This window comes from Corapipo altera, unplaced genomic scaffold (assembly GCF_003945725.1).
Source record: "Corapipo altera isolate COAL_440 unplaced genomic scaffold, ASM394572v1 0, whole genome shotgun sequence".
NCBI lineage: Eukaryota > Metazoa > Chordata > Aves > Passeriformes > Pipridae > Corapipo > Corapipo altera.
Genome location: NW_020884872.1, coordinates 83,164,091 through 83,187,482, shown reverse-complemented (window position 1 = coordinate 83,187,482; position 23,392 = coordinate 83,164,091).

Here is a 23,392-nt window from a genome sequence, read left to right as displayed (position 1 = left end):
GCAACAAAAAAGTTGACAATATAGCCAAAAGGAAGGGAACCTCTTTCTTTTCGGGAAAAGATTTGAATTTCATAATGATTGAGACCACAAGAAGCTACATGGCTTTCTTCTATATTTCTCTGTGTTGAATTAAAGTTCCATTCATGTTCAATAGGATTTAAAACAGCAGATAATGTAATAGAAGCAACAACTATAGCAAATACTCTTGCTCGTCTTGACAGCATTTATTTCTCTTAATTTTACTTTCATTTTTCCTTTTAATTCTTTCTTTCTCTTTTAGTTTCTCTGCTTTACAATTTTTCTCCTTATTTGACTTCCCACTCACCATTTTAATTCAATGCTCTGCCTGCTGCTCTTTGTGTCAAGTAAGTTTGAATGTCAGTTTGACAGAAGTGAAAGGCAGCAGGGGAACCTATTTTCTCAACATTGTTCTAAATAAGCTATTAAAAATGTTCAAAAAGTCTAGGTTATGCTTGCAGACAAGATGGTGATTGTCCACAGAAACAGTGAACAAACATAAGAAGCAACCAAGCCTAACTGGACAGAGAATTTTATTTTTTGTGGGTGCATAAGGACTGTGTTGTTGCCCAAACATGGGCTCTACTCACCTCTGAAGAAGTATGATACTCTTCAGCTGCCCCCGTATAGGGGAACTCCTAAGTCTTTATTAGATATGGGTATTGATGAGAAGTCAAAGACATTTAGACTGATATTCCTAATATTTGTTCCACCCAACAAACAGCAGCCTAGTTGGAGGATGGGGCATGAATGACCTGATGTAACTAAGTGGATTTTACCTCCAGCACTTCACCTTCAGGTTTAATGTTGGACCACAGGATGATATTTATTTTATAACTTCAAGGAGAGAGAGAGACACTGGGAATGTTTCAATCCTTTGAATGCTGCATTTTTTTGGTATCACCCTCTCTAGTAGCCATGGATTTTGGAAATAATTCCTGAAATTGTTCATTTATTGGTGCCCTGAGTAGGGCAAGGAACAGATGTGTGGAGAAGGCAAATAGGTACTTTTTCCTTCTCAGTCTTTTCTACTTCCTTAGGTCTATCTGATAAACCATTTATTGAAAAGGGACATTTCAGTGAATCACTGAACATGGAGATCATTTCTGATTTCTGTCTTAAGAGGAAACAGACTTGTACACATTTTGACAATATTAAAAGAAGGAAAATGTCTGTATTTTAATCAATGTGTTAATCATGTTATTCACGTTGCAGACACAGCCACAAAAGTCTCTTGAGCTCTTTCTCATCCCTTTTCCATCCTAGAATGGAAAATATGTTACTAACAAAAGGTGAGGAAGAATAAGGATTTTTCAAAGTTTTCTGAATGAAGAAGAAACACAGAAATGTCATCTTCATTTATCCATCATCACAGCTGGGTTCAAATTTTTAACTGTTAGTAGACCATTTGAAAATGTGGCTTCTTGGGAGATGGGGTCCTGTAAAAACTCCACTGCTCATCTGAACCAAAATGGGTACATTTGGTGAATAAGATATTTGGTAAAATTTTTGCTGCACAAATGATTTGAGGGTACCTGGACTGGCATGTCTTCTTTCTTCTTTTAGGGTTGCAGATTTTGTGTGTTTTAGGTGGAGAAGAAAGAAAGAGGTGGAACTGGAAGAGAAAAATATTTTGTATAGAACACAGACTGGGTTTTTTGATGATTGCCTACCATCTTAACCCACTCTTTGTGGATGTTCCATAACTAAAAAATAACTAAATAAGTAAAAAAATAACGCTGAACCCCACTTTTAAAAGAAGTAAGTAGTTTAAGTACCAGTTAAACAAACTGTTGCAGATCTAGAACCATATAAAGCAACTTCTATTTTTAGACCCTGTCATGACAGATATATGCAATTATATTTTACTGGATTAAATATTTGAGGTATTTACAGTGTTTTAACGTGATGAATGTCTTAACATTTGTTGGGTTTTTTTTCAGAACAGTTTTAGGGTGGGTTATTTTTTTTTATCTTTTTGTGAGAAAAATTGTAAAACCTAGCTGGACATTCAGCCAAAATACAACAGTAGCTATTTTTATATTTCAGGATCTCTGCCACTGGTGATTAGTTAGAGAATAAATTAGCTTGAGTTACAGGATTTTGGGAGAAGAATCTGATTTGAATTATATAAAAAACTTTCATTAGCTTTTGTGGAAGTTACACAAATAGGACAAAGGAAAAATACTTCATAGAATTAGCAATATTAAAATCGGAAATGGATTTTTTTACCAATTCAAGGTAGAGTGATAATATAGACTTGCCTCTCTGGAGTGAATTGTCACAAATGTCAGGACATCTGTTATTTGCCATCTTTACAGTAAACCTCCAGTCATCTGAATAACACAAAAAACTGTGGTTGCTGCAAGATTTTATAATAAATTATCAGATATAAAAGGTGGCAAGGGTTATTCTTGGTAAATGATTATGCCTGACAAAGAATAATTAATATCATTATTTATTTTGCCTTTGATAATGGCTTGAAAGTAGATGGGCAATAAAATAAAATAAAATACTTAATAATTATCTTAATCATGATTTTTTCATGATATAAACAGAAGTTTCCAAGCATCTTTTCTAGAATGGTTAGCTCATCCACAACTTTTAATTTGACTTTTGGGTTTACTGTTGTTTTGGGGTCTCTGAGGGCTTGCTCTTTCATTGGGGTTCGGCTGCATGGGCTTCAGGCCAACTTTGGTAGTGGGCTGTTAGTCCTTGCATTGATGAGCAGTGAGGAACCTCAGTGGAGCCTGTTCCCCTTCTTCTGGGAACACTTTTAAGCTCAATCTTCCCTGTTGGTGTCTGTTGCAGGTGGCTCCTTGATTCTAACTGTGATCAGACGTGTTGACTAGTCATCCTGATTTGATCATAGACCTCCCTCACTACAGTCACCTTTTTTCCAGTTCATCTATTTCTTCTGTTGTAGAGAAGCAAGATTCAGGATGGGAACAGTTCCAGGTATGGAGAAAAGCATACAGCAATTGGCAGGACTTTCATATGGACTTTGCTGTTATTATGTGGTTTCACTGTATCCATGCTACACAGCGCACAACTGCACATGCCCAGGCTTCCTCCTCCCCCTTTTGCCTATGCTCTGTTCTGATTTGCTCCCCCATTTGTCTGTCTGATAGCCCACCCGATGTTCTGCCCCCTTCCCCTGGCGGGACAGTTAAGAATTGGGCGCATGCCTGAATAAACAAGTCTGCTTGCACCTTTCCTCGTGTCCTGTCCCCTCTTCCTTTCGGACCGCGACATTCTGTCACTGGATTGGGTGAATTATTGTAGTCCCAGTTTCTAAGCCTCTCATCCCTTTCTATTTGAGAATTCTGGATTGCTTGGCTTTAATCACTCCAGAAGAAGACACACCATTAATTATAAATTTTAAAGGGCAGCACTGTGAGCCTTAGTATAAAACACAGAGGGAGAGTTCTTTGGGAATGACAGGAATTTTGATTCAAATTGCCTTTTGTTTCAGAGAAAATCCTAGGAGAGTGTTTGTTAGAGAGAAAATCCTCATTTATTCAGACCTCGGCACAGAGTAACACTCATATGGGCAACAAAATCTCTTTAAAATTCAGGACAGTTGGTAGCTGACCAGATGGCAAAGGGAGTCTGTAGCATGGGTGGTCCTCACAGGCACATTTCCAACTGGATTGGAGATGTATGCAATTAATATCTTAATTTTGTATGTCTTTAATATCTTAGACATATACAAAAGACTCTCCTGCATGAAAGGTAACACCAGCCCAGACAGAGCCAACACACCATTTGTACAAGGACAGTTTATACTGGCTGTTTGCAGATGTCTTATCTGTGCCAAACATCATCTCTCCTGAAGCAAGGACTACAACAGGGTGGGGCTGGCGGGAAAAGACAGGCTCTCTACCCACAAGAACAACACCTTCAAGGATACAATGTGGGCTGTACACGGCAGGAGCTGTCCGAGGGGATCTCCAGATGTGTCTAAAATTCCCACCTATAAAGCCAGCCAAGTGCTGTTATGATGGCTCAGTAAACCACCAAGCATTGGGTGGGTTCTTTGTCTCAGACCAGTCCATTGGCTCATTCCTTTAGGTGACAAGCTCCTGGACCACTCAGGGAATTTATTACTTTATTTCCTGGGTGTGCATCCCTGCACAATCCTAGTACCCAATGACATCACAATTATAACTCAAGAACTAACTTTAGTTTTCTACTTATTACTCATTTATAACTTCAATGCCATAGCTTGTGCCACTTTGACTTCAAGATGCATTCCTCTTTAGAGAGACATGAGTGTACTGCAGTGGAGGCACCAGCTGATTCTTAAAAACTGATTCCACATCTGAAAATGCAGTTTGGGTAACAGTTTATAGATGTTTTATATTGCATATCTATTATGCATTGTTGAGGGCTAGTGAAACTGTGCTCCATGTGAGCCTGAGATTGGTCCCAAATTCTTTCTGTCTAGCGTGTTTTTGTACCCATCATGAGGGCAAAGCAGCACACTGAGGTGGATGCCTCGTAGTTTGCACCTGACATTCCTTCCTTCTGCTCTGTGCTCAAAGCACGTTAAACAAGGAAGTGTTTGCAAGCGAGTCACATATCTATTCTTTTTCACTTCCTTCATGTAAGTCCCTGTCTGGCAGGGGCAGAGGCTCAATAGAGCGTGTCACAACTGTTTATTTAGATGTCAGGAGCACTGGCTGATGAGCAGAGCAAGCAGACCATGGTGTTGTGTGTGTGTGTCTGTATGGGTTCTAAGACAAAGGGAGATGTAACTCACATCATAAAAGTGATCGTGTAGATTCAATGTAGTGCCATATAAACATGATTGAATTGGCCCATCTCCTCAGCATTTGGTTGAAAATATGTGTGACTGGATATATCCCCACAAATAACCCAAAGATGCTGTCATAGTCCACAGAGCTGGAACAAGCTAAGCAACTACATTGAAGTGAGTGGGATGTGGGAAAGGGTTTGATACCTTGTGCCAAAAAACCATTTCAATACCAGTAAGAGACACATAAGCACATACATGTTTTTCCTGAAAAGACCTTGAGCATTATAAAACAAAGAAAAAATTCCTGTCCAGAAGAAACTTTAGGTGTCTGAATGCCAAGTGAGTGGTTTCTTTTACAGAGGTTGTTTTAAGAAATAGAGGAAATACTTTTACAAAATGTCTTGGTAAAAATAGGCCAGAGTTCTTTCACAAGGTTGATGATCTGTAAGTAGGGGTTCACCATATGGAAGGAGACAAGATGATTTTTAATAATGCTTTTTAGTCTAATGCTGTGACTGGCAAGACTTTCTTTTATGTACAGGAAACTATCCAGTTGCACTCAAGGTAGTAAACTCTGTTTTTCTCTAAGAAATTGACTATTTGTTCTGAGAAAAGATTTTCAAGAACTATTTATTTTTTAAGAGTTTTCCAAATTATCTAAGATATTCACTTTCCCTAAAGCCTCTGAGAAATAAATGAAAAATATTGATAATTATATGTGTCACTATCATTTATCACAAATGATATTTGGTAAAAAGAAAATGTTGAACACAATTTCCAAATAATTTTCAGCAATAACAGTAAATTTATATTAAATGAAAAAAAAGAAGAAAGCTAAGAATGTCTCTTAAGCCCATGAATTCTTAATGAAGGTGATGTTTTATATTTTGGCTGGCTCTGCAGACTGTGGGCCAGATGAAATACAGATTTATTTTGGCAGTTTTTTTTAAGCTTCTTGATATGGAAAACAACCATGCAGGTAGTTTAACATTCCTTGTATTTGCTCTCTTCCATATCACTCTAGATATCCATCACAGACTTAGTAACAACAGAAAAAAGATTATTCCTCACAAATATTCCCTCTGTTTCTTTAATCTCTTGCTTTTTTACCAAACTCTCACTAACAACAGGATTTTATGTGATTAACACATTTGTCGTGTTACATTCTTACTTCCCATTCTGATTCATGTCACCAAACTGAAGCCTGTTTGGCCAAGTCTATAGTTACTATCAAAGTACTTAAGGAAATAGTAACTTTTTTTTTAAAGCCCATGTCAGAATTGATTAAAATCAATCTTTAGTAATTTTTCTGTTAAGTGCATGCAAGCTTCATAGCCTCCATTAAAATCTTATTACTGTATAGAGTTTAGGCTTTGGGGTTGTTTTATATCATGGTGGGAAGGATTTATTCAATAAGAAGCATATCCTATAAAATCCAGAGTTTTTACATATGGAAAATTATGCTGAGAGAATGAAAAACAGTCTTTATTTAGCACCATTGGCATCTGTTAAAAAAATAAATGGAAAAAGCTGGTCATGAGCCAGTGTGTAGGCTGGCTAATTTCTCTAAAAGGATTTATTAAAACCATAAGGTAAATAAAGAACAGTTTGAGATGACATTTTAGCATCTTTCAGCTGTGAAAGAGAAAATGACAAAGGTTTGTTTTGAGAAAATATGTCTCTAATTCTAACAGAAACGTATATGATTACTGTTTGCTGTTGTGAGAAATCTGCTACACTTCACTGATGGTGTGGTTTTCATTAGGTGGTACAACGCTGCTTATAGACAAGACAGACAAGACAGTACCACCATCTATGTATTATCTTCCCAGATAAGCTTTTTATAAGCTCATTGTGTTGAGAGAAAATTCAGCTTAATTGCTCTTTATTTGAAAGACATGAACAGGATGCCAGGGTAAAATCCAGACCTTAACATTTCACTCCAGAGAATTAGTTGTTCACCTGCATTATTTTACACTGGCAAACAATAGATAACAAAATGTTGCCCAAAACAGAACAAGGCTTCCAATCCATGCTTTTTACAAGAGAAATCTTTCTCTCAAGTCAGGTACTAAGCTGAGAGGGTCTTTAATAACCTTGATATTCTGTCCTGATTTTCCTTGTGTTTCACATGTTGGAAAAGTCCTGTTGAATTTGCCTTAAATATTTGTCATTAAAGGGTTTGTAGGACTTGTGTCAAGATAAGGATGATGACTAGGGAATAGAAAGTATATACACTTAATATGATAAGGAATGTCATGATTTAAAAGTCTTAATTTTGACAAAGTCTTGCTACTCAAACTGCCTGTGACATAAACCAGGATGCTTTTATTTAAAAGCTACTTTGAGCTGAAAGCAGAAAATTTAATCTAACCTCGAATTCATTACCTGAGGGCCTTAGAACCAGCAATGTTACCTCCTGTACCTCCTTCTCAGGAGAATATTAACTCAGTAACATCTGCAAAAATGATTTGAAGATGAAAAGTGCTATGCAAGTGCTAGCAGCTTTTTATAACTGGATTATTGCATATCAATAATTCTTTTTTGGGGGCAAACATGAACTGGGAGGAAAGTGATTATGTTTTAGTGTTAGAAGTCAAGGAAATATGTAATTCTGATTTATTGAAAATATCTCTTATTGTGTTTCCCATTATGATCCTATAATGTATGTTTTTAATGCATCTGGTTTCACTTTACTGTAACTTAAGTAACTTGCTACTACTACTTCTCTCTTTGCAGTGCTCTGTCTTAATGCTGTAACAGGATCCCAGTGTGAGACATTGCAGGTGAAGGTGGTTCTGTGATGCAAAGAATTTACATATGAATAATTGAATAGCCATAAAATAGGAAATATCAGAAAAATGCAGATGAATTTGAAACATAGGCAACCTGGATTTACATGCTAGGTGGAGCTTATCAAAATAGTGTCTCATCTCATCTGAGTTTGGGGATTTGCTGTGTGGAAGTCTGCATATGACCTAGTCACTTGATTCCTCTTTAGATCAGTAGGAGAAAGAAATATCTCTTTTCAGGCAAAAAAACCTGATCTGTATTTAAAAGCAAACTTAAAAATGAAGCAGAATATGTCCTTTAAATGCTTTTCTCTCCATTCACTGCAAAGGGAGTCCAATCACTGTCCAAACATCTTGCAAAGCTCTTACTACAAGGATAGTTTGGAGGAAGACTGAAAGAAGGATAATGCAACAGTCTCGAGGATGTTTAAAAGCTCTGGAATAATTCTTGATTTGCACTACTGTAAACTGAATCAACTGAGGTTGATTATACACAAGAACCATAGAGCTGAATGGTGACTGCATGGCACAGATCTAGGACTCTTGTGTGACTCGTGTCAAATGTGTGTATTAATTACTAGAAGTAGCTTTGATGGAAAGAATTCATCAAAGCCATACAGCTAGTACATTAATTTTATTCTATGAGAACCATTAAGTGCCCCTCAAAGCATTGTTAAAACTCAACTGACATTGTTTATGGGTTCATTTTCTCTCAGTTTGTTTTCTCTCAGGTTTTTGTAAAGATTTTCAGGAAAGAGTAAGTATCCTAAAGTATAAACCTTTGCCATTAGTGGCTATGGATTCATTAGATGGATATCTTACCAGAAGATGTTTTAATATTCCTATCTCCTTTCAGGATATTCCAGTTCTAATTTTGGATTGTGCTGGCCTTACTCCACCAAATAAGAAGAGAAATTTGCTTTCAAGGCAAATCCAGCTGCTGTGATCTGCTTCACAATCATTAGCTTGTTTTTTTGTATATCAGTGTTTTCTGTTTTCTTGGCTCTTTGAATGAAAATTATCAGTGAGACATGACAGACGAGTAATGCCACCAGTGGCCAGAAGGCTGAGAAAGAGTGATGTTCCTGCTCTTCACAGCCTTTTGGTGTTTTCTTGTTTACTAGAAGTGCTTCAGCTGCTGTTTCAGGTTCTAAGGGTTTCCTGATGCAAATCTCAGGAGTTTTCAAAAGGAGTTTCATTAGAGTTAAATGCCTTAGATTCTCCTACATATACCACTGATTTGTCAGAGAAGACTGTGGGATCTGTTGTCTAAGCAGTCACATCAGTACATACCATGACTGACAGCCATAAAAAACAGAAAGAAATAGCTAGAGAAAACAAGGTGTTCTTTTATCAGACTTTGATTACAGATGAAGTTGAAGATTTCAAACAGTATTGAATATCAAAGAATTTGCTCTGACAATGATTCAAGAGAGGTTTGAGTCCTCTCTTGAGTCAAGAGTAACGTCCTTGTGGATTTGTGGTAAATTGGGATGAGGCAGCCACAACTTCTCTGGGCAACTGGTTTCAGTGCCTTACCACCCTCTCAATAAAGAATTTCTTCTTAATATCTAATCTAAACCTACCCTCTTTCAGACTAAAGCCATTATCCCTTGTCTAATCACTACATGTCCTTGTAAAAAGCAGTCTTTCATATTTCAAAAGCCAATAAATTTATTCAGAGCATGTAAAGATAGAGTTATTCTTTCTCCAACTAACTTCAGAGTGTTCCTGCCATGCAGGAAAGAAAGTCTGAAAATCTGTTTTAGAACATTTAACTTTAAAGTTTCCAGAGAAAGGACAATTTTTTTATGTCACTGTTTGACATTTTTTTGAGATTTACAGCCCTGAGAGACTTAAGCATCCTCAGCAAGACTTTTTGAAGTTGCTTACTGAAACTTTTCTATTGTGTCCAATATGACAAGGTTTACATCCTAAGTATAATTTTGTGGCTGTAAAAAAAAGAGAGTCAGCTGTAAAACTAACAATCTAAAGAAAGTACACTGAATAAAAGGAGATGAGCTCTTTTATTAGTACTCTGCCAAAAAAATATAATCAGGCTGTCATGGATGTTATCCTGTGGAGCACAACAATCAAGAAAAAGTTAACACATACCATTTTCTAGAGCTGGTCAAGACAAAATTTCTGCTAAAATCTTGAAACAAGTGTGGCTTATTGTGTGTATTTCCCAAGCCAATTCCTTCCTCTCAGTAAAAGCAGGACACACAAAATATGTCACATTGTGCTCGCATGGACATAGGATAAAATTTGAGCTGTGTGTTTAGATCTTGTACCTTATTCAAATAAACATGCCCCAAATGTTAACTTAATTAACAGAAATGCATATACATATATCTTCATCCTCATCACAGAGTCTGGGGTCCTACAAGCCTGTTAGAGGACTCATCCTACTCGCTATCACTTATGAAATGGGTGCCCATTCCAGAGGACTGAGAAGTTCACAAGCTTCCTCCTTATTTTTCTAGTCCCTCTTCTGGTCAATTCCCTGGATATTCATCTGTTATCAAGGGTACAAAGTTACACAGAGACAAAGCCTATACTTCAGAAACCAGCATTTCTGTATACAACACCTCGTATAGAATGTTCCTTCCTGGTCCAGGGTGTGCAGTCAAGGGACAACACAGGCCTGTAAGCCTTAGTCTTGCCTTTCCCTGTTTCTCTCATTTGCGTGGCCTGACAAGGGTTAAGATGAATTGCATAAACTGCTTAGGAAACCAGCTTTGTTCCTAATCCCTGATGTGGGATGTTGCCAGAGGGGTTGTTGGAAGGCAAGGGACTTGCAGGTAGTGAGGAAAAGGGGCACAGTTCTGGCATATGCTGCTGTGGAGGCATTTGTTGCACCCTTTGCAGCTTTCAAGGAGGGAGGATTGTTGCTTTTTGGTCTCCCTGTTCAGGGAAGAGCAACCATAGCGCAGAGCTGTGCCTTCACTATGGATAGCTCTATTCCTGAATTACTCTGTGAATACTTTTTGCTGCATCTTTGGCACTTCACTGCAATGACTAATGCACACATACAGCAAGAGTGGGAATATTGTCCTGGTGTGACTGAAGTAACAGTGTAGGGCGCTCAGTGATTCTTCATCTTTCACCCATCCACCTGGACACTGCTGGGCAATTGGAGTACAGCTGCTCCTGGCATAGACTATAAAGGTGTAATTCCTAGTTTATTACTGCACATGTTGAGACGTGGTTTTTCAGTGGGGGTCTCAGATCCTATCAAGAAATTTTCATCGTCAGTAGAGGGGTAGTAACATGAATGAATCCCACAGTGTGCGAAAAATGCTGTCATTTTCTGTCTCTAACCACTTCACACTTTCCTGTGTTTCCTCTGTTGTATCTACATCTGCTGTAATGCAAATCTGGCTATTCAGTTATTTGTGTTTAGCAGCAGGATGCCCAGGTTAGTTCCTTGCTTAAAGTTTTATGATAATGCACTTTCTGGTTGGAAAAGATGTGAAATTTACTCAAGAATGAAATTGTATTCCACATCGTTACACTGTTCTCATTAAATCTATTATTTCCACATCATCGCCCAAGAAAATACCCCATGCAAGAATCCTCCTAGAGTTCACTTCTCTAATTCACAAGACAATTGCAAAATTGTTTTTGCCACAGTGGGAAATGTTGACTGCTGGGTCACTTAAATTCTTGCAGTGACAGCTAATAAAAAAGGGCACTATTTCTTTTTGCAGACTTAGAATGAAGCAATGTACTCAGAATGTGAAAGGGCTTTTGAATTTCACATTTTTCCTTTTTTTTTTTGTTTGTTTGTTTGTTAATTTTTATTTTATTCTGGAAGAAAATAAGTTTTATGAGATAAATAAGTAAGATTTATTTGTGGATTGTTTTTTTTCCCCAAGGTTTCTGACTCTGTGTTAAATTAGTTTTAAATCAAACATCCCATTTATATAAGTAGATTGCAGTGTAATATAAGTAAAATATGACCACACAAAACTATTTTATTCCAACGTCCTCCTGATAGAAAAGTAAACCTTACATAGTCATTTTTAAGAGCATATTGACACATATAAAATTTTTCACAACAAACCTGTGGGATTTCCTCTCTCCACATTCTATCATTCTGTGCTAGTTATGAAAACATACACAGAAATATTCTGTTGTCTTTCACAAAGATTTGAATATTTTTGTTAGTATTGAAAATGTCTGAGTAACCCCTTCACATTGAGCTGAAAAAAACCTCACTTCAAGCAGCTTTTTCGACTACAGGCTATTCTATGTTATTCCGAGCAGGGACATAATCAGCAAATTCACTTGCAAATCCAGATGAAATAGATGGTAGAATTTATTTCATTGCTTTGGCTGAAGAGTCAAGGCAACTTTGAATATTCTGGACATCTCATCTTAAATTGCCCATGTCCAAGGCTGTGATGAAAAAATAAAGTCTACCTCCAAGTTTTATTAACTACAATACAGAATTTCCATGAGACAGGTATTTCATTTCTCAGCAGAACTGGTTTTAAAGATGGTGCAGTGATCTTGTCTCTAGTTTCTATAAAAAAACAAACATATAATGAGGTTTTCAAATATTCCCATGACAGGAGTTTTGTAAACTTTGTTTACCAGGCAATTAGTTCTTGTCATTCATATTTCTTGAAAAGACCAATTTCTCTTCCAGAGAAAAACTGTGGGATAGTAGTAGGCAAATGTGGAAGGCTACAGTCCTTCATTAGACATCCACATGAAAGTTACTTGTCTAAATTTTGCTTGCAGAGAGAAATGCAGTATTGAGACAAATTTAAAGCCAGTTTAAAACAGTCAACTTTGTGAACACTGTCTCTACCTGTCTATAAAAGCCTTCAGTGACTGTTCAGCTGATGCCTCTGTACTGTCAATCTCCAACAAGAAGGCAGAAGATCCCTCTCTGATACTTAATCAACAGAATGAAACGGTAATTTTCTTTACAATTTCCTCTTAAAAATACAACTTACTGAAGCAAATTCAAGTCAAAGCTACAAGAAGAACTGTTCCCTAAAAGCAACCTCACCAACAGAGACAGTATTTTCAAAATTATTGTCTATTAATTATAATGAGAAAAATAGAACCAGATTTTACATACATATATCATATCTCTTTAGGCATTTGTATATGCACGTGTCTGACTAAAATGCCTTCCATTCCTTCATGGTATATAACCCATTAAATCTACCTCTAAAAGTGCCACAGATTTTGCCTATACAAACAAAACGTATACTGCCCCCATACCTAATTTTCATGTGATTTTGCCAATCCTAACAGACACTCAGGCAAGGTAAAAGTTGCACACCTGTTTGAATGGGTAAATCTCTCCTTGCTCAACATATTTTCATTATTATTATGTGAGTATTTGCTGAAAGAGTGACTGTTTCAAGTCATTCTCCCACAGCATGAAACAAACTAATTCTTCAGTGGTTATGTACAGACACTGACTAGTTTATGATAGTTTGACAGAGTTAAGCAAATCATTCTTTTATGACCAAAATCCATTACTGTTTCCTCATCAATATCTAAACCAGAGACTTAGGAAAGAATGCTACTTCTGTGCAGGTAACTCACTTATCCTCCTTTGAAGAGCAGTGTTCCTCTGGGAAAAACTTGAGAGCTTTCAGATCTCTAGCAAAGTTCCTTAAAAATAACCCACTCAAGGCTTTTCCTACATTCTGTAGAATGAATAACAATTTGCACTTCACCTTAAATTTAATTTTATAATATTTTTTTCTTCTGTGTTTTAGTAACACATTGAGTGTTGCAAGGTACTAAGGAAGTTGATTTGAAACGCTTTTCATATTCTAGATGAAGGAAGTCCGTAAATAGTTTAGTACTGGAGGCTTTTGGAAATGCTGGTTTTTAACATGCGTAGTAAATTCCAGCTCCCACATATTGCGCTCGCAAGGGTGACATGCAATATGTCAAACATATTTCTGCCAGATTTTACAGGTCTTAAAATATGAAATTCAAAATTGTTGAGAGACTGGAGGTCTTACTAAAGCTAAATAAAAGAATGGTAGTGAAAATGCGTATTTTCTTTCGGGTTCCACATAGGTATTTTTATCTTCACAGTTACATTTTATATACCATTTGCTAATGACCAGCTAATATTTGTGATGTTGACTGAAGAATCCAAGAAAGTGTAAGAACTCAAAGAAGGTTAAACAGACCAAAATTTATCCAAAAACTTAAGTCAATTGAGAAAAATGTTTTACCAATATTGTTACAGATGGACCAACTTTATAATTAAAAGTTGTTTATTATTCAGTAAAATCATATGAAGTTATATAAGCTGTCATGAAGGGAATCTGAAACAATTACAGTCATAGCTCTGTATGACGAAACTCCTGCTTGTATTGTAATGATAAAGACAAGATTTGTGTAAAGGGATGAGATTTATAAAGGTATGGACTTGGATTAGAAACTTCAGCAACACCTGGGTTGTTTCATTGTAAACAACCAGGAGTTTGCTTGTAAATTAAGAATTAAGAAGTACACTACTAGCAAGGCAATGTCTATAGGCGATGAAGCACTTTTCATTAAGTCAGATAATGTATTTGGAAAAAAAAAAACAAGAAAACCAAGAAAGAGATTTATGGAAAAGTTGGAGTATCAGAATATGTGTTCTTTCTTTTCCTAGCTATAGCAGTCTCATAAAGCTCGCTATACTTTCCTACAATTGCTGCCATGTTGGTACCCTTAGGCAACTGTACCATAGCAACTCTCTTACTAAGATGTCTAGGACCTTTATAATTTGCAGATAATGAGGGACTTTGTAGCTTCTCTGAAGAAGGTTGTAAATGCATTGTAACTGTCTTTTGAATCTAGTGGACAGTAACTGGGCAGGGAGTGGAGCAAATGTCATAGATTCTAAACCTTGGTGTATTCTGTGTGTTCTGGCAATTTTCTTATTAAAAGAAAGATTTTCTTACTTAAAAGTGTGCAAAAATATACTCTATTGATGATATCAGTGTACATTAATCTGGAAGAGACCCCACTTAATCTGGAAGAGACCCAACCACTATCACTCCATCATAAAATTAGATCAATATATGCCACATTCAGAACAGTGCGCTATTGCCACTGAAATGAAAGCATATATTTTTTAACTCTAAATTTGTGATTTATGATTATTTTTACTGCTTTAAAAACCCCAACAGAAGTACAAGAAAAATAATTTTATATTTTGCCTCGGTCTTTAGGCAGAAAATTTCAGTTTTTAACTAAATTCCCTCCCATCCAGGAAATCACATTTAAAAATATAATAAAATTGTCTTATTAAGAGGCAGTAATATAATACATTGCTTCTTAGGAGATATAGCAGAAACATTTCTCTTGCTGTCTTTTTGACTGCTCTTGGCATATATTCAAAGATCAGCAGTGGTTTTGGTATAAAAAACTGTAGAACTTACCAAACATGTTTGGTAAACATTTAAAGATGAGTTTACAGCTTATCACTTAGATATCACAGTTTAGGAATACCAACCATAATTACTAAAGCAAGGGGGTTTTTTAAAAGAAATTCATTTATGCTGCGTGAAACACCCAATGTTGAGAAAATCCTTGTTTGAAACTGTAAATTTATAATTTTCCCAAATTCTTAAGAAAAACAAACCCCTAACTAATCAACACTGGTTTGGCCCCTTCAGCTGATGTTTCTTGAGTTTTCTATTCTGTCCCTCAATGAAGCACCTTGGTGATAGTATAGACAACTGACTTTTTCTGACTGCATGGTGAAATCATATGTACTCCTGCGATAGAAAAATAACCTTTTGCTCTTTTTGTTATGTAGAGTCAGAAATTGATAAAAATTCACAAATATATCCCTAAAATAGCATCCTAATCATGTCACAATCAATGAAGATTATGCAATTATAATCAAAAGCATTATCATCTTGTCTAGTAAATCCCCATGGTAGCTCTGACATGGGTTCCTCTTACCCTTTCCATCTGTTTCTCTTATTGGGTCTTTTGACTGAATTGGTTCAGCAACCCACTTTGTATTATTATAAGTTTCTTGGTTCCTCTACTACTATGCAAAAGTTCAATAGGCTGTATATTTTTAAGTGCTTCATGTGCACAACAGGCATACGTGTTCAGAGACACAGAATTTGTATCATACAGGTTGATTTTTGATTAATGGCTACTGGAGTGTTTATTTTAATGTGACAATTCTGATTTTAACTTTGTTCTTTTATTCAAGGAAGCAGTATTTGGTTCTGCTTCTAGTGCTGGTTAATAGATGAAAAAATATTTTAAACACTGAGAGAAACCTTTTTCATAGGGAAAGTCAATGTCATGAAAACAGAAAATATGTGGTAAAGATGTGTGATTTTAGGCAATGCATTTTATAGGAGAAAAATATTAGAATGTAATTTTTTTCTTTCTTTTGAAAATTAAAATTTTCTTTTTACAAATGCACTACCATATGCAACACATAACAAACCTAAATCAAATAAATTCAGATAATACAGTAGAAACAACTTATTTTATTTTATTAAAACTTCGTTGTAAAAGCCTCAAATTCCTTGAGGTCATAAATTAAAACTTTGGATGATTCCCCTCAACCTTCCCACTGAATGAAATCTTCCATAGTTTTCACCTGTAGTAATTTTTAGTTTAAATTTCAATGTTTCCTTTTGGAAGGGGTGCAATAAAGCTGAATTAGCTCAGTTATGTTCTTTCCTCAGTGTGTGGATTATTACAATCTCAGCATCAAGCTGAAGCAGAGGCTAATTTCCAGTTGTAATTGAAGCAGAAGGTGCTCTTGGTAGAGTCTCTCTGGATATTGCCCTTGGTTACAGTATGATTACGAAATGTCAGGATTGCTGGGTCTGGCAAGCAAGGGACTATCTACAGACCACAGAAAAGGGAAAAAGCTGAGCCTAGTCAGGTCTTGCTCACATGAGAGAGGCTTGGGACATCAGTCACTACATTCTGCGGTTGTTTCTGCTACTGCGTTGGTGATGAAGCACACAAACAGCTTAACAACACGCATTCAGACTTCTCTTGACTGGTCAAAACCATTCAGTACTTTCTATGACAGCAAAGTTGACAGACCCATGCAATCTAAATATATGTGTTGTGGGCAAAGGAAGTTGTTTATTTAAATGTTTTCCTAGAAAAAAATGCACAATTTCTGTCTGCAAATTGAATCTAGGAGGAAAGAAATAAAATTTTAATCCAACATTTAATAAGTTCTTTCATTTTATAAAAAAGCAAATCTTATAAATTCAAGCCTCCACTGCCAAAATTTCAGCATCGCTATCACTTGAGAAAAGGCTTGTACTTGCATTTGTGCAGACTGGTTTGGAGCACATTGCCTTCTTGCACAGAAAACAGTACAGGTTATCATAGAATCATAGAATCGTAGAACCATAGAATCGTAGAATCAGCTGGGTTGGAAAAGACCTCTGAGATCATCAAGTCCAACCCTTGATCACTACCACCACAGTTGCTAGACCATGGCACTAAGTGCCACATCCAGTCTAGTCTTAAAAACCTCCAGGGACGGAGAATCCACCACTTCCCTGAGCAGCCCATTCCAATGCCTGATTACCCTCTCTGTAAAGAATTTCTTCCTACTATCTAACCTAAACCTCCTCTGGCAGAGCTTAAGACCATAACTTCTTGTCTTACTGATAGCTGCTTGGGAGAAGAGACCAACCCCCACCTGGCTACAACACCCTTTCAGGGAGTTGTAGAGAGTGATGAGGTCTCCCCTGAGTCTTCTCTTCTCCAGGTCAGACAACCCCAGCTCCCTCAGCCTCTCGTCATAGGACCTGTGTTCAGGCCCCTTTACCATCCTCTTTGCTCTTCTCTGGACCTACTCCAGCACCTCAATATCCTTCCTGAACTGAGGGGCCCAGAACTGGACACAACACTCCAGCTGTGGCCTCAGCAGTGCTGAGTCCAGGGGAAGAATCACTTCCCTGGTCCTGCTGGCCACACTGTTCCTGATCCAGGCCAGGATGCCTTTGGCCGCCTTGGCCACCTGGGCACACTGCTGGCTCATGTTCAGCTTCCTGTCAATTCAAACTCCCAGGTCCCTTTCTGCCTGGCTGCTCTCCAGCCACTCTGTACCCAGCCTGTAGCGTTGCATGGGGTTTTATGAATACAAGCTCTGCTGCTCTGAAATTTCTTTCCACAATTGTGCCTTGTCAGTAAACCTGTAGGCATTTTCACAAGCTTTTCCATCACTGCTGAAGTTCCAAGGAGTATCGGATAATGTTTGTAATATTTGATGGCCTGTGTTAGCACTAAGTACATTTTCAGAACATTTCTAGACCAAAGAATGACATTTTTTTGAATGGAATCCATGTTCATAAGAGTCAGTTCATTACACATTGATGGTAATAATTCAGTTACTTCTCAATGGACCTGGATTTGACCCAGATGTGAAAAGATATTCACTTTTCATTTGAAAACTTCTATGTTTTTTTAACAGCCTCTTAGTATCTATTATCATTACCATCTTCTTAAATCCCTTCATTTCTGTTTGTTGAAATTGCTCACAACTGGAATATAAAAGACTGTATTTTAAGAATCCTGGTAACTGCAAAAACCCACAAAAAAATCACAAAACAGGAACTATTGGGGAAGGAATAGTATCTGAAGGATACTGATCTTTCTTTGGTTTCCCACTTTCACTGACAAGCTTAATAATATGAAACAGAACAATTCTGTGGTACATTTCAGTTCCAACAGTACACATTATTTTGAATGGTTACTGTGAAAGGCAGTTTAACAGCAAAAAACTGTTGAGTGTGAGGTTCTAATCGTTATGTATTAAGCAAAATCAACAAATGTAATGACTAATCCTTTGCAAACATAATGACTACCATCTTTGTCATTCCATAGAAAGTAAGCCCATGACCCACAGGGTTAGAACATGCATTTTCAAGGTCAAGATATTTTAATGAATAAAATCTCACGGTCCTCTTTTCTTTTTCTTTTTTTTTTTTTTCTTTTCTTTCACTTCCATTTGTTTACTTTCTAAAAATATATCTTTTTATAATGCAGGATTTTCTGCTTTGACTCAAGAACAAAGTAAAATTAGAGAAATATTTTTAAAATATGTTTTATAAAAGAAGTAGGCAATTTCTCTCATGAGAGTTGGCTTTGTAAAGTTCCTTTCTGGATCACTGTATTTATAGAGGGACCAGAAGTCTGGTTGAAGGATTTTTATATTACCTAAGGAGTAAAGAGGGAAATAACTACCAGTGTCTCATTTTCCATCATTTGGAATTTGATATAATATATGATGCTTTAGACTGACACAAAAAAATCCTGTCTCTTTCAGTCAAGGCAGTGTACATTGAACACTGAACTTTTGGAAACCTATTTTCTTGAAGCTCCAGAAATCTGTTCCTGTAGAGAAGCATGATTTACATGGTTCTTTATTGATTTATTTCTGTACTTTTCTGTTTGAAAGGCTGCTTAAAGAGAACTTGTTTTGAAACTGCATATGTCATCTTCTCTCTAAGAGTTCTGCTAGACTAGTTTTGTGCACTACTGTGAAAAAAATCAGGTGATATATTTTAAAAAGTGCGTACGTGCCTTTGGCATTTTTCATGAGTTGTGTAAAAATTCTTGTTCTATTTGCACTTCTTATGGTTTGAGGAAAGATGATTATGTGTTTTAGATCAAAGCATTAAAAAAGGTTACAAAAGTCTGAGCAGATGCTTGATCCTTGATCAGTTTAACCAAGATTGAGTCATATATAGCAAGGTATTTCCACTTTTTTGGCCATTTAACATATGGGGACCAGAGATTTTATAATAATAATATAATAATGTCCATATTTTATTAAATATTTGTATATTAAAGATTTAATATATGGTATATGAGGCCATTTGCACTATTATTTACACTAGTGCACTTATGCTGATGTTTCATACAGGGTTGAAGGGCTGTGGTATTGATAAATTTTCTGACTTTTCGTCATTGTTCCTATTGTGAATGATTGTTCTCATAACAGTTTTATATCAGTGTCATGTGAAATGCAGCAATTGTGCACAACAGAATTTGTATTTAATCCTTTCTTTTTCTTCTGGACAGACTGCATAAACAAAGGATTCATACACTATCATATTAGTACTAGTTTTTTTCTGGATACATATGATATTACGGCACTCTAATTTATTAAGAACTCTTTCCATCTATGGTAGGATGCCCATACCAGAATTATCTTAATTTAAAAATGTTGAAATAAGTATTTCCTCTCTTCTAGACAGGACTCTGAGTGTATCCACTAAGGCCAAGGCAAAGACAGGCCAAGTGTGCTTTCTCACCCAATGCATGCATCCTAATCTTCCTTTCCTGTAAGCATTCAGATGATGAAAAATGGCTTCTACTTAAATTTAGAATATGAATCTTTCTCACTGAGTACTGCCCTTTGATCTCCATCACAATAGAATAGATGTAAATACTAACTGAACAGTTTCACACTAAAGCAAAAATTAATTTTCCAATGCATCATTGTTATTTAAAGCCGTATTAAAATTTTAGTCTTTGATTACCAAAATATCTGAACTTATATTTTTTTCTCTTGGTTAAACCTAAGATGTATTATCAGTAAAGAAATGATTTTGTAGATCTTCTTTCTGCTTCAGAATTCTTTTCCCCTTCACACCCGACACAGAATATTTGTAACCTACAAATAGAGAAATACTTCTTCCATTTTTGACTGCACATTTTTTTTGCTGACCTTGCAATATATACATTTCCTCCTAGGTTAAAACATTTAAAAATATTTCTGTTGTTGATCTCCTACACACACTCTGAAAGTCTCAAACTCATGTTATCTGTCTTTGGAATAGTTATCACCAGGATCTGAGACTGTATCTTGCATATATACACACCAAGAACTTCCCTTTACTTCTTAAAGACAGATTAATCAAAAAACATTTTGTGATGTTTCTATCTTTCCTAGCACATGTTCTGTTGTTGTCAGTGAAATGCAATTCTATAAAGGAAGGTATTTTTTAATAGGGATGAAGAAAGTGGTGTACATGGTTTTATAGTAAAATCATTAGTTGGTGATCTGCACTATTTCAAAACTTTATACTAGTGCTATAAAGTTAAATGCCTTACATGCACGTTAGTGCTCTTTTTATGTTTTCAATATGTTCAGAACAATCTTTCCCTTCTCCTGTATCTTGAGAAACCCTAGCAAGCTGTCTCTTTGATTTGTTTCTACTGCAGAATGTGATAAAAATACTTCCACTTTCAGCCCGTCCTATGTCTGTTGTTCCAGAACAGGTGGTGCTGTTCACTCTCTGATGAATTTCAAGAGGTTAGCTTGATATCCAGCAGTAGTTGCTAATTTCTCTTAGACTTCTTAATTCGACAAGGAAAACCTTAAAATTGTGGAAAAATCTAAACCTCCGAGCCTTTTGGTTGGTTTCGTCAGGTCAAATTCTAGACATTATCAAAGAAAGAATCAAATCTGGCTTTGCTGATGCATGTCACGTGCCCAGTATGCCCACATCCCTGCATATGGTTGGGATTTCCACAGCTCCATGCTTCAGGCAGAACATATAGAAGAGTTTTTGGGGACATCCTGCACCACTACTGCATATTAAGCCCATGGTTTTGGTTTGCTCTTAAGGAACACCTTGGGAAGCATTTATGGACATCTCTTCTGTTGCTTCAGGTATGGACCTTCCTCTTCATTCTCCATTGGCTTCTGTTGTTTATGAAATCAAGAAGTAACTCTACTTGACTTTTGAATGATTTGTTTAATCGAGGGTTCATACTGTCCTTATGAATGGCTGTCACTGAAGATAGACTGGACATCAGTCTGCAACAATGTTCAGTAAGAGGTATCAGTTTTTCCTCAAAGTTCTTTTCTTTGTACATGGTAATTATGTTATATACATTTTTCCTGGCATAAATGATATCTCTGCAGATAAGAAGCAGATGTCAAGATTAAGATCTCAGTTTGTCTGAAAATAGTGCAGCAAAATGTTTTCTACTGTCATTTGATAATCATCTGTAGCTTCAAAATTAAGGTGAATATCCTGCTATCCTCATGAGTTTTTTTTTATGAAAACAAAAGAAAACAAAACCCATATACTTTTATAATTTTTGTCAGTTTTGTTTGACTTATTTCACAGAAGACAGCTGCATAGCTTATGGGAAGTAGGACAGAATATTTTTGTCTGCATATTCTTTTTCTACATTTTTTATCTATATTGCTGGAATATGTTCCACGATTGGGATGTCTGAATCTATTTTTCATCTCTGTTGATTAGTGTGTCATTAAACCAAATATTAGTTATGTCTTATGTGGCAATAAAGATTCCATCTATCACATTCATTTGTGTGCTACTTTTCAAGGTTTACAATGATTTACTAGTAATGCTTCAAGAGCTTTCTCATTTGTTTTGCCAAAATTTTAACCTTCACTGTAGTGTATAACTCATTTCAGTGTATAATGCAATCAATACAGTCAAACATTTGTCTTTAGAATAATTATGATTTTATTATTGAATTGCAACAAAGTCAGCATCCATTGGAATTAGAGTCTCAGAAACATATTTTCTTTAAAAAGAATAATTTTCTATGTCATGAAGGAACAATGCAGTTTCCTTGTACATATTATACAGTTATTATTTGTTTTTAAAAGTCTGGTGCAAAAGTTTGGGGATATGAGGGGAAAGCTCATCAAGCCTCCTGTTGCATATCACGTTCCTGTAGTGAACTCTGCATCCATGCCACTCAGGTGTTTTTGTTGCTTAGTTGGGGTTCTTTTTGCCTTTGTTTCCTCATGTTCTACTAGGTATAGCTGCTACATCTTTCGGAGGTTTCAGACTCTGCAAAGACTTAGATATAATTGTTTCAGGCAAACTTTCATCACTTGTACATTTTGCTCTCTGGAAAATATTTGCTCCTGTCTTTAAGCACTCTTCCCTCAGCTTTGTACATCAACAATATAAAGAGTTAATGAGCCTAAGAAATAATAGTTCTGATGTCTCACCTTAAAAGGTGCCTTTTTAGGTCCACTAAGCAGCCAGAGAACAGAAGTTGGCTAGATCAGTGAGTAGGTTCAGCTCTTTGTGTCTTGTAAAAAAATACCTTCAAAAGGAAAATTTTCATCCATGTGTCCTCACAAGTAATGATTTTTCTTTTACCACTGCTCTATACATTGCAGAACTTCTCCATAATATTCTTTAATTTCTTGGCACATAGAGCACAGCTGCGGTTTAAACACACATGTTAGCTGGGAATATCTGTTTTTACTTTATGTGAGGTAGAAGTTTATTCAAAAACATCCGTGAAAATAATGCCAAAGATTCTATGCTGGTATGATAGATATCTTTACATCCAAGCAATAAAGCTGAATGTCTTGACATGCTTATGACTGTTTCTTTCCAATTATGCTTCAATCAGTGGTTTCCATTTGCTAAAGCATATGTTGCTGACATCTTTTCTTCTTATTTCCAAATTCTTTCCTTTATCCACAGTAAGAAGAGTACATATCCTATATACTCTTATCTGTGGATCAGAGCTTTTCTTAATTTTTCAAAAAGCAGCAGTACTAGGACAGAAGGGTAACATTTTCTTTTTTTTCCAGAATTCTGTTTGCTGAAGCTGCTATTTGTCCAAAGTCTGTATTTCAGTGGAGGACTGAATCAACAGGTGGTCCATTCTTTTATTTTTGGTCTCTTTTGAAAAGCTTAGTATGATATCTCTTTGCATTTGCAGATGTCTGCTGCCAAAGTAGTTCATTTAGACTTATAACTTGTCACTGATTTGACATAAATTTGCAATGTTCCTTTCAAAATTCTGTTTTCTTTAAAAGCAGAAT